This window comes from Canis lupus, chromosome X (genome assembly GCF_048164855.1).
Source record: "Canis lupus baileyi chromosome X, mCanLup2.hap1, whole genome shotgun sequence".
Taxonomy (NCBI): Eukaryota; Metazoa; Chordata; class Mammalia; order Carnivora; family Canidae; genus Canis; species Canis lupus.
The window spans coordinates 49951849-49962310 of record NC_132876.1 but is presented as its reverse complement, the minus strand read 5'-3'; positions in this window follow the sequence as shown (position 1 = coordinate 49962310).

Here is a 10462-nt window from a genome sequence, read left to right as displayed (position 1 = left end):
TGCAGATATAGACAGAGCATTTGAAAGACTCAAAAAAGAAGAGTGAGCCTTGTCTTTACTTGGGGCCTGCGGTCTTATTGAGGACAGTGTCCTGGTGTACACGTCTTCTCAGACATCAAGGAACTGGTTAAAACAAAGACAAGTGTTTAGGTGTCCTCCACAAGTCACTTAAGCCAGGGATCTTGAAATCACGGTATCTGGAGTCAGTGATCTGGGAAAACATTCATGATGATCCCACCTGGTCACTCTTTAAATGTTGTCTATTGTGCTGGAAGACTCCAAAGAAACCATTAACTCTTTGACCTTTACAAGGAGGACCTACCTTATCTGTTCTATAAGGTATGTATGCATAAGGTGGGAAGTGTAGGTACTAGCAAGAATAGGGGCAGCAAAAAAACAGTCTTTCATGAGGTCCTTTCAGTTTCCCTGTCTCATCTGGAATATAGGGATTATTATCTTCACTCTATGGAAACTGGGGCTTAGAGATGTTTGGGTAACTTACCCAAGTTTATATACCTGGGAAGGGTCACGCCTAGAGAAAGTGATTCATTTTTTTATTTTTAAAGATTTTATTTATTTATTTATGAGAGAGAGAGAGAGAGAGAGGCAGAGACACAGGCAGAGGGAGAAGCAGGCTCCATGCAGGGACTCGATCCCGGGTCTCCAGGATCAGGCTCTGGGCTGAAGGTGGCACTAAACTGCTGAGCCACTGGGGCTGCCTATAAGCAATTCTTAGCAGGAAAATTGTTTTTCCATTCACCATTCCCATCACAGTCAACTTTCATGCAGATTTGATTGCCAGAAATCATGTTGCTATTGGCCAAGACTCTTTTTTTTTTTTTTTTGGCCAAGACTCTTAACGCAAAATTACTTCTGTAAGATACACAAGATCCAGAGAATTGCTGCCATTGTTACTTTTTCAAAGTTGTAAGTCAAATGTGCTCACCTAGAGTAATTCTTCCATTTTGACTTAAGCTGGCTGTCTCCCAGCAAACCAAGTTCCCGGTATAATGGCCAAATCCATCTTTAAATCTCTTTAACTATGCCATTTAAAAATCACGGCCTGGAGGTACTACAGTTGCAGCCCCTCATAAGGTAGCTAGTTAACAGTGTTAGCTACAGAATGAGTAACCCCCTCCCAGCAGAAGCTGCAACTGAGCAACTACTGCCAAATAAGGAAGGGATATTGGAGTCCCTCCCTGTGGATGCTATTAGTTTCTCTCAATCAAGAATACTGTAATTTAATTAACTGTATAGGTGTCACCAGAAAATATCTGTAAAGAGGCATGTAAATTCAAGTGATGTGAAAAGTACCAGAAATAATAATAGAATCATCTTGGATATATATTTAGAAATGCTGAGGATGTTGAAGGCTGGTGAAAAACAGCATGTGTACTAAAGTTTTAAGGATTGATACTCCTACAGCAGGAATAGTGTATGAAGCAAAGGAGGGTAGAAGAGCACTAAAGCCCTTCTTGGCTGTAAATTACCTTTATCAGTGGGTTTGTCATTGTTGCTATTGCTGTTGTTGTTTATAAAATAAAATCGATTTTAGGTACAGCTAGTGGAAGCATTAACATGGTGTGGGAGGAGTAGTAATCCTTGACATAAGTTTAAAAAATTATAATATTAGAGATGAAGGTCATTTTTTTCAGTCAAAATGCACATCTTTTCTTTCTTTCTTTCTTTCTTTCTTTCTTTCTTTCTTTTTACTACAAGAGGTCAATGGAGTATAGGATTCTCATAATAAAACTTAACATTTAGAAGACTTTGTTGAAACACAGCTCTTCTAAAGTATTAGGGTTTCCAGGTCTTATGATAAGAAAGCCAGAGATAGAGGAACATAGCCTTAAATTTTCTTGCCTACAACATAATAAAACATTCTTCAGCTCCATATTGAACCATTCCCCAGGTGAATTCAACAGTTTACCTGAGATGCATTAGACCACATATTTAGTGTTCCATTTGCATCTTAGGGCTTTATTTTTTTATTTTTTATTTTTTATTTTTTTATTGGAGTTCAATTTGCCAACATATAGCATATCACCCAGTGCTCATCCCGTCAAGTGCCCCCCTCAGTGCCCATCACCCAGTCACCCCAACCCCCTGCCCACCTCCCTTTCTACCACCCCTTGTTCATTTCCCAGAGTTAGGACTCTCTCATGTTTTGTCATCCTCACTGATATTTTCACTTATTTTCTCTCCTTTCCCCTTTATTTCCTTTCACTATTTTTTATATTCCCCAAATGAATGAGACCATATTATGTTTGTCCTTCTCCGTTGACTTACTTCACTCAGCATAAACCCTACAGTTCTATCCATGTTGAAGCAAATGGTGGGTATTTGTCATTTCTAATGGCTGAGTAATATTCCATTGTATACATAGACCACATCTTCTTTATCCATCTTAGGCCTTCAGAAGCTCAACAAACCTATAACCAATTATGTGAATATAAGATATGCATTAAAATTAAAAGGGCATAAATTAGCTGTAACTACCGTCAAAATGAGTTCCTTTGGAATGGGAACCTAGTCTCTTTCATAATTGTATCCACCACAGATATTAACATAATACCTGACACAGCCATAGGTACTCGATTGAGTTTCTTATAATTACATTGAAAAGGGTGTGTAAACCAATTGAAAGGAATTAGTGAAGGCAATCATTGTAAAGATATTTGACAGAGCAAGTTTCTATACCTGTCCCAAGTAGAGTGAGGATGAGCTCATGTGGCTCTCTAAATTTGAGAGCCAAGACCACCCACTTTTTCTGATTAAAAGAAAGGGCAACTACTCTGATCACTAGTGCCTACCATCTCCCATCACAGGGGTTCATATCAAGGGGATTTTAATGCAGCATCTTTTAGAAAGCAGAAATCTGTGTTTTCTGTCAACAGCTGGCTCATTTTAAATGATCAAATTCTGTGTGTAGTCACATGGTCTAACATTGTTCAAGTAATTCTTTTTCTAACCTAGAAATGACTTTAGAAATTTCTAAGTCTTTGTCATATAACAAATTGTTCTGCCTAACTCTTTTTTAGAAAATGCCATTTACCAAAAATTGGTCACCAACAAATATATCCCAATGTTGTCTCCTGAATCATTCCTACTTTAATCTTGAGAGCTCTGCTTTTACTGAAATGTTTATAAGACATAAATTTTGCCTATAAATGTGTTTTATGATAACATAAATTTATACATCTGGATGTAATTGAAAAAAACAAAAGGAGTTCCTAAATATTGGCCTAGTATGCTATAAGAAATTAAATAACTCTGGGCTACTGATGTAGAGGAGGTTCTGCACTATAATCAAGTGCTATCAAGACTACTAAACATGTGCTTCCTCCCTAGTGAATGTGCATGAACTATCTACTCCAATGAAAACACTAAATTTTACTAATGCAGACTTTCTTATGATTATAAAATACTACACAGTACTTGAAATTTTAATGTACAGAATGCCTTAAGTTTAAAAACAAGTTTCTTTCACATACCACACTTTAGATCATCACCAACATACCCCAGTTCCACTCTCCAGCAATAACTACTGTTAAGAAATTTCTGGGTATACTTCCAGAAATTTCCTATACATATATAAGTATGTGTCATAATTGAATTTTACACAATTAAATAATACTATATATACTGAATTACAACTTTTTTTCAACTTAATATATCTTGGGTATCTTTTCTAGTAAGAATATATATAGTACCTTATCCTTTTTAGTGGCTACATAGTATTCCATAATCTAAATGTACCATAATTGACTTAACTGGTCCCTCATTTATGGATATTTTATTGTTTCTAGTTCATGCTATCACTCATGATCATCTTTGTACATATTCTTTAGGGCATATGTAAGAATTGTTGGATGGAAGGTAACGTGGGAATATAACGTGGCACAGCTGCTTTGGAAAACAGTTTGGTAGTTCCTCAGAAGGTTAATCATAGATAAGATTATACCATAATATTATACTACAGTATAGTATGGTATACTACATCATACCGTAAGGTGTAGTAGCAATTTCACCCCTCGTTGTATATCCAAGAGAAATAGAATATATTTTTATGCAAAATCTTGTACTCTAGAGTTCACAGAAGCATACTCATAAGAGCCAAAAACTGAAAACAAATGTTTATTAACTAATGAATGGATAAACAAAAGCTACAGGTATATCCATAAAATTACGTAGTATTCAGCCATAAAAGGAATGAAGTACTAATGCATGCTAAAACATGAATGAACCTTGAAATTCTTAGACAAAATGAGAACTCACAAAAGCCCACATATTATGTGATTCCATTTATACAAAATATCCACATTAGGCAAATTTGTAGAGACGGAAAGTAGATTAGTGATTGCCCATTGGTGGGGAGAGGAGGGAATGGAGAGTGACTGTTAATAGGTGTGAGTTTTCTTTTTAGGGTGAAAAAAATGGTTTGGAATTAGATGGTGATGGCTATACAATCCTGTCAATATCTCAGGAAAACATTGAGTTGTACACTTTAAGTGGGTAAATTTTATGGTATGTGAATTATATCTCAATAAAGCAGTTTTAAAAAGTAACATAAAACCTTTCAAAGAAGGGTCAGTCTGGAATATATACGCTCCGCTGGAATCCTTTTATCTTGGGATATTCCCCACAGACCCCAGAAAAAAAAATTTGCCTTTATATAATTCTCCCATCAGACAGTTAAAATGTTTTTCCTTATTTCCTAAAGGAAATGATTGTTTAAATTCGAAGAGAAAAAAATTAAAGATTAGCTTTCAGAGATAAGTTTAAATGTCTTTTTTAAAATACTGTTTCTGTGTTGTTCTTGTTTTTTTTCTAATTATAAAAGTTGCACAGGGATGCCTGGGAGGCTCAGTGATTGAGCGTCAGCCTTTGGCTCAGGGCATGATTCCGGAGTCCCAGGATGGAGTCCCACATCGGGCTTCCTGCTTCTCCCTCTGCCTATCTCTCTGCCTTTCTCTGTATCTTTCATGAATAAATAAATAAAATCTTAGAAAAAAATAAAAGTAGCACATACTCACTGTATGAAATGTGGAAAAGACATAAAAGCCTGAAAAGAAGAAAGTAAAGATTATCTGTCATTCCACCACCCAGAGATAATCATATAAGTGTATTTTTTTTCTTGTCTTTTAATATATGTTTATGAAATTGGGATCACACTTTGTATATATAGCTTTGTATCTTACTCTATTCTATGCCTGTACCATAATTTATTTAACCAGTTTCCAGTTTTTAGATATTTAGTTGCTTTCAGTTTTTGCTTCTGTGTTTCTGTAGCTAAATCTTTTTTTCATATTCTTAATTATTTCCATAAGATAAGTACCTAACAGTGAAAATGCTAGGTCAAAAGATATGCATATATTAAAACTTTTGGTATTGTATGCTCAAACAGCCCTTTAGAAAGGTCAGACTAATTTATAACTCCTCTAGAACTGTTTCTCCCTTAAACTGTCCCACACTGGCCATGATAATTTGTTTTTAATTGTTTAATTGCTGTCAATGTGCTAGGTATTATTAGAGTATGGGAGTTCATTGTTCTTCAAATAATGACTATTGGCCATTTTTCTTTCATTGTTTTATGTCTTTGTGTGTGTGTGTGTGTGTGTGTGTGTATAACTTGTTCATTTCCTTTGTCTTTTTGTCTATTGTAATGTTCATATTTTTCTTATGAATTTCTAAGAGCTCCTTATATATTAATAATATCAAGTTATTTGTCTTTAAAGGTCATTTCCATACTTATAGTGCTATTGTACTTTGGAGGCTTTATGTCATCAAGACAAAGTTTTCCAAACTCCAAGGAGGAGAAAGGACAAAAATATTCCTTTTCCTTTCTTTCTACCACAAAGTAGAAGATATAAGGAACCCACAAATGATCTTAAAAACAAATGGACCACATTATTAGAAAAATAATTAAGTCTCCCCTATGGATTCATTAATGGCCCCTATAAGCACCTTTTCTCCCAAGTCTCTCTGGGCACCTAATGCCTGTTCTAAATCAAAAGCCCTAGAGGGTGAGGGCCTGCCTAAACCTGCCCTTTCCACCAACAACTCAAACTGCAGCTTTCTTCACAATCCTAGACACTTTTACACTTGCTAGTACTTAAAGGGCAAACTCTAGAGATTCTAATCATTAGGTCTAATTACAATGAAGGGAAAAATTTCACTAAAAATTAATAAAGAAAACAATTACAAAGCCAAATGTAATCTCATTCTCTTGACGTCTCATAATATGGATTAGACTGTGTTTCCAAATCCTGACTTCTGTGAACCACATCTACGAGCAAAGGGAAAAATCTCTTTTTACTATTCAAGAGGAAAGAGACTTTGGGGGCCTCATACAATATGTATACTCTGAACCGTGTATAGGCCTGACGTAAAGAAGGAATCAGCTTACTTAACCATTTGCTGTGGTTTGAGAGATACCTGGAGGCCTTGAGGTTTAAATAATCCTTTTGTGCCCAGGGACCAATGCCTGAAATACCACCATGAGTTTAGACTAAATATCTAGGGCTCAGTTCAAATGTTAGCAACTGCACAGAGGAAGTTTTCTAGTTAGGCTCCTCAGTGAAAGTGAGGGGTATTTGGTTCCCTCCACAGGCACAGGTGTGGATGAGGCATGGGGAGAAAAAGAAAGTATGATGTACAGAGTGCCTGAGGACAAGCATAATTGGTCCATAAATCTGCCCCAGGCCATAACTGACAAGGCGTAGCTGCAAATACACCCCATATTGGTTCAACTGGCACAAGTGAGTAAAAGTTGTTTTTCCTGTAGACAAACAGTTTTGCCATTTCCACTGCTCCCTTTGATTTAGATAAGACTCATCTTCACCCAAGGAAGCAACAAAGTATCTAGATTTCTCTTAGATTTTCATAACAAAGCTTTGTCACATAGCACATAGCTCTGTCTATGGGCCAGGGACAGTTCTAAATGCCTTACACGTATTAACTCATTTCTATTTCACAACTACACTATCAAAATAGCTATTATTATTATCTTCATTTTACAGTTAAGGGAACCAAGAGAGAGAGAAAAGGCAGAACTGAGATTTGGACACAAATGTGGGAGAATCCAAAGTCAATATTTTAATCCATAATTGGAAGCCATTTATACATTGTCAAAAAAATAGCATTCATGCCAAAGAGTCATTGTTACTATTCCATTTTAGCTTTTGTGTTATAGTTTGGGTGTCCTTTTAGGAGTTATTTAAATGGGGGGAAGCATTTTAAGAAGCTTGTAGTGGTAGTTAGGAATAAAAGCCTTAAAATTAGATAGACTTGGAATTTTGTCCCAATTCTGCCACACAATAGCTCTGTGATTTTCAACATTATTTCACATCTCTGAGCATCAGTTTCTTCATCTGTAAAATGGATTTAATAATAATAATCCTTACCTCATCATGAAGATTACATGAGTTCATATGTGTAAAAATTTTACTATAATACCTAGAATGTAGTAAGTACTCAGTAAATATTACTTATACATATTATAGAGATGGAAAAGAAAATTCTAGGGACACTCTAGCATTTAGCCTCAGTTTGACATTATTCTGAGTGGCAAGAAAAATACACAGGTAGTAGTTCCACCACGTGTGCCACCATTCAAGAGGAAGGCCTTCTTCTGAGCAGGAGAGGCAGGCAGCAGTCACCTACAAAGCCAGCCTCAACAAATGACAGCTGCAGCATTGCCCAACAGCACCGTTTGTATGCTGACGGTAATGGTAAATGGCAGAATGTACTCCTAGACAGTAGCTCAGTCTTCTCAGTCACACCTGAGGAATCTTCCTTTCAAAATCCAGGTACCAAGCTACCAGACACTCTTCATCTTCCATTTGTTTCTCTTACTCACCAGAAATTGCTTATCAGGCCAAGGCAACTCAAGATGCAAGCCCCAGGTTCCTCATCTTTAGAGGATCAAAAAAAAAAAAAAAAAGATAACCAAAATCACATTTATATTTCCAGGCCAAAAAAATCTAATTAACTTATAAACTCAGAGGACAACATATGATAATATTATTGCCAAGGAAAATAGATCTAGGTAGACCTGAGTTTAAACATGGCTCTGTAACTTACATGCTATGTGACCTTAGGCAAGTGACCTAAGTCTCCTAAGCCTCATATTCTATAAGATGAAGGACAGTAGTGGTTGCTGCAAATAGTAAATGAAATGTTAGATGTGAAAGTGCTTTGCAAACACTAAGGGATATATGAATAGTATATGCTAATGTAGTCAGGCATATGCAAATAAAAATACTAAAAATAAAAAATTGCTCTAAGACTGGTTAAAAATTCTAACATAAAAAGAACCACAAATGAATTATACATTATGTATTATTTATTTATTATTTCTATCATTTTGACTGCCAAACTTCTAGAAAATACAGGTATAATTTGAAGCAAAAGAAGGAATAAATAGAGATCTATGGCGAAATTTTGAAGAAACCTTGTGGGTATGTTTTAGGGCTAGATGACACTAGCTCTTCAAAATGTCTCAATTCTCTGTAAAATACATGGTTTCCCTTTTTTTTTGATTTGGGGGTGGTGATGATAAAGGATAACCCGTGGTGAAGCGTTCTTCAAGACTCCCAAAGAAAAGAAAAGCATATGTAGGCACATTCTAAGCTGGAAAGGATAAATACTGCAGACACCCTGACTCTCCCCTGACAAATCCCATTGTTAGGTTTCCCAAGCAGAGCCCAGGCAGTCAGGACTGCATTACTATCATACGATCACTAGGGGCACCCTCGGTGCCTCCAATTTCCTGGAAATTATTAGTAACCAGAGCAATTTTTCTTCCTACCTTTGCTGAAATAGTGTAAAATTCTGAAAAGTGACTTCACAGAGAAACTAAGGAAAAACAATACAGAAACAGGCAAAAAATAATTCAAGAGCAGAGAGACCAATGAGTTCAGAGAGCACTAATTTCTTATATCTATTTGCATAAACTCTAATTACATAACTTGGCAGTTATCTACCAAATTTGAATGGAAAATATTCTTCAGCCAAACAATTCTACTTTCAAGTCTCTTCAGAGAAATTCTTGCATGTGAGCAGAAACAGGAATTTGCAAGGATGTTCAGTATAGAACTGCTTGTAATGAAGAAAGAAAAGAGGGGTGAGGGAGAGGAAAGGAGGAAGAGAAGAAAGAGGGAGAGAAAGATGGAGTTAGGGAGAAAAAGAAAAAAGAAAGAAAGAAAGAGAAAAAGAAAGGAAAAGAAGGAAAAAAAGAGAAACATTTATATCAACTATGGTTTATCCAAACAACATAGAATACTTAGCAACCATTTAAAAGGAGATAGATCCAACACTGAAAAACAATGTTAATGAATTGTTGAATGAAAAAGAAGCAAACTGTACAGTAACACATACAGTAGGATTTTATTTATGTGGAAAAAACACAAAGTCAAACATATTTCTATTTCTGCATATGTAGTCAAATTCATAGAAAAATTTCTAAGAGATGCACATCAACCTGATGGTTAAAGGAAGGTCAAAGAGAATTTTTGCTTTGTCTTTACTGTGTGAGTTTCTATTAAGTTTTTAATTTTACTTCTATTATGCTCACACACAACGTTATATTAGTTTCAGGTGTACAATATAGTGATTTAACAATTTTATACATTACTCAGTGTTCATCATGATAAGTGTACTGTTTAACCCCCATCATCTGTTTCACCCATTCCCCTCATCTCCACTCTGATAACCATCAGATTAGTCTCTATAGTTAAGAGTCTGTTTCTTGGTTTGTCTCTTTTTTCCTTTGCTCATTCTCTTTGTTTCTTAAATTCCACATATGAGTGACATCATATGGTATTTGTCTTTCTCTACCTGACTTATTTCACTTAGTATTTATAATCCCTAGCTCTGTCCATGTCATTGCAATTGGCAAGATTTCATTCCTTTTTATGGATGAAAAAATTCCATTGTATATATACTCCACTTCTTCTTTATCCATTCATCTATTGGTGGGACACTTGGGCTGTTTCCATAATTTGGATATTGTAAATAATAGTGTAATAAACATAGGGCTATATGTAAACATAGGGCTACATGTACCTCTATGAATTAGTTTTTGTGGTTTTTTAAAAAAAATTTTGGATAAATACCCAGTAGTGCAATTACTGATTCCTAGGGTAGTTCTATTTACCCTACTGTTTTCCACAGTGGCTGGATCAGTTTGCATTCCCACCACCAGTGCACAAATATTCCTTTATCTTCACATCCTCACCAACAACTTGTAATTTCTTGTGTCTTTGTATTGTAGCCATTGTGACAGATGTGAGGTGATATCTCATTGTAGTTTTGATTTGCATTTCCCTGATGATTAGTGCTATTGAATACATTTCAGGTCTCTATTTGCCAAGTGGATATCTTCCTTGGAGAAAATCCGCTCATGTCTTTGGCCCATTTTTTAATTGGATTATTTGTTTTTTGGGTGTAGAGTTGTATC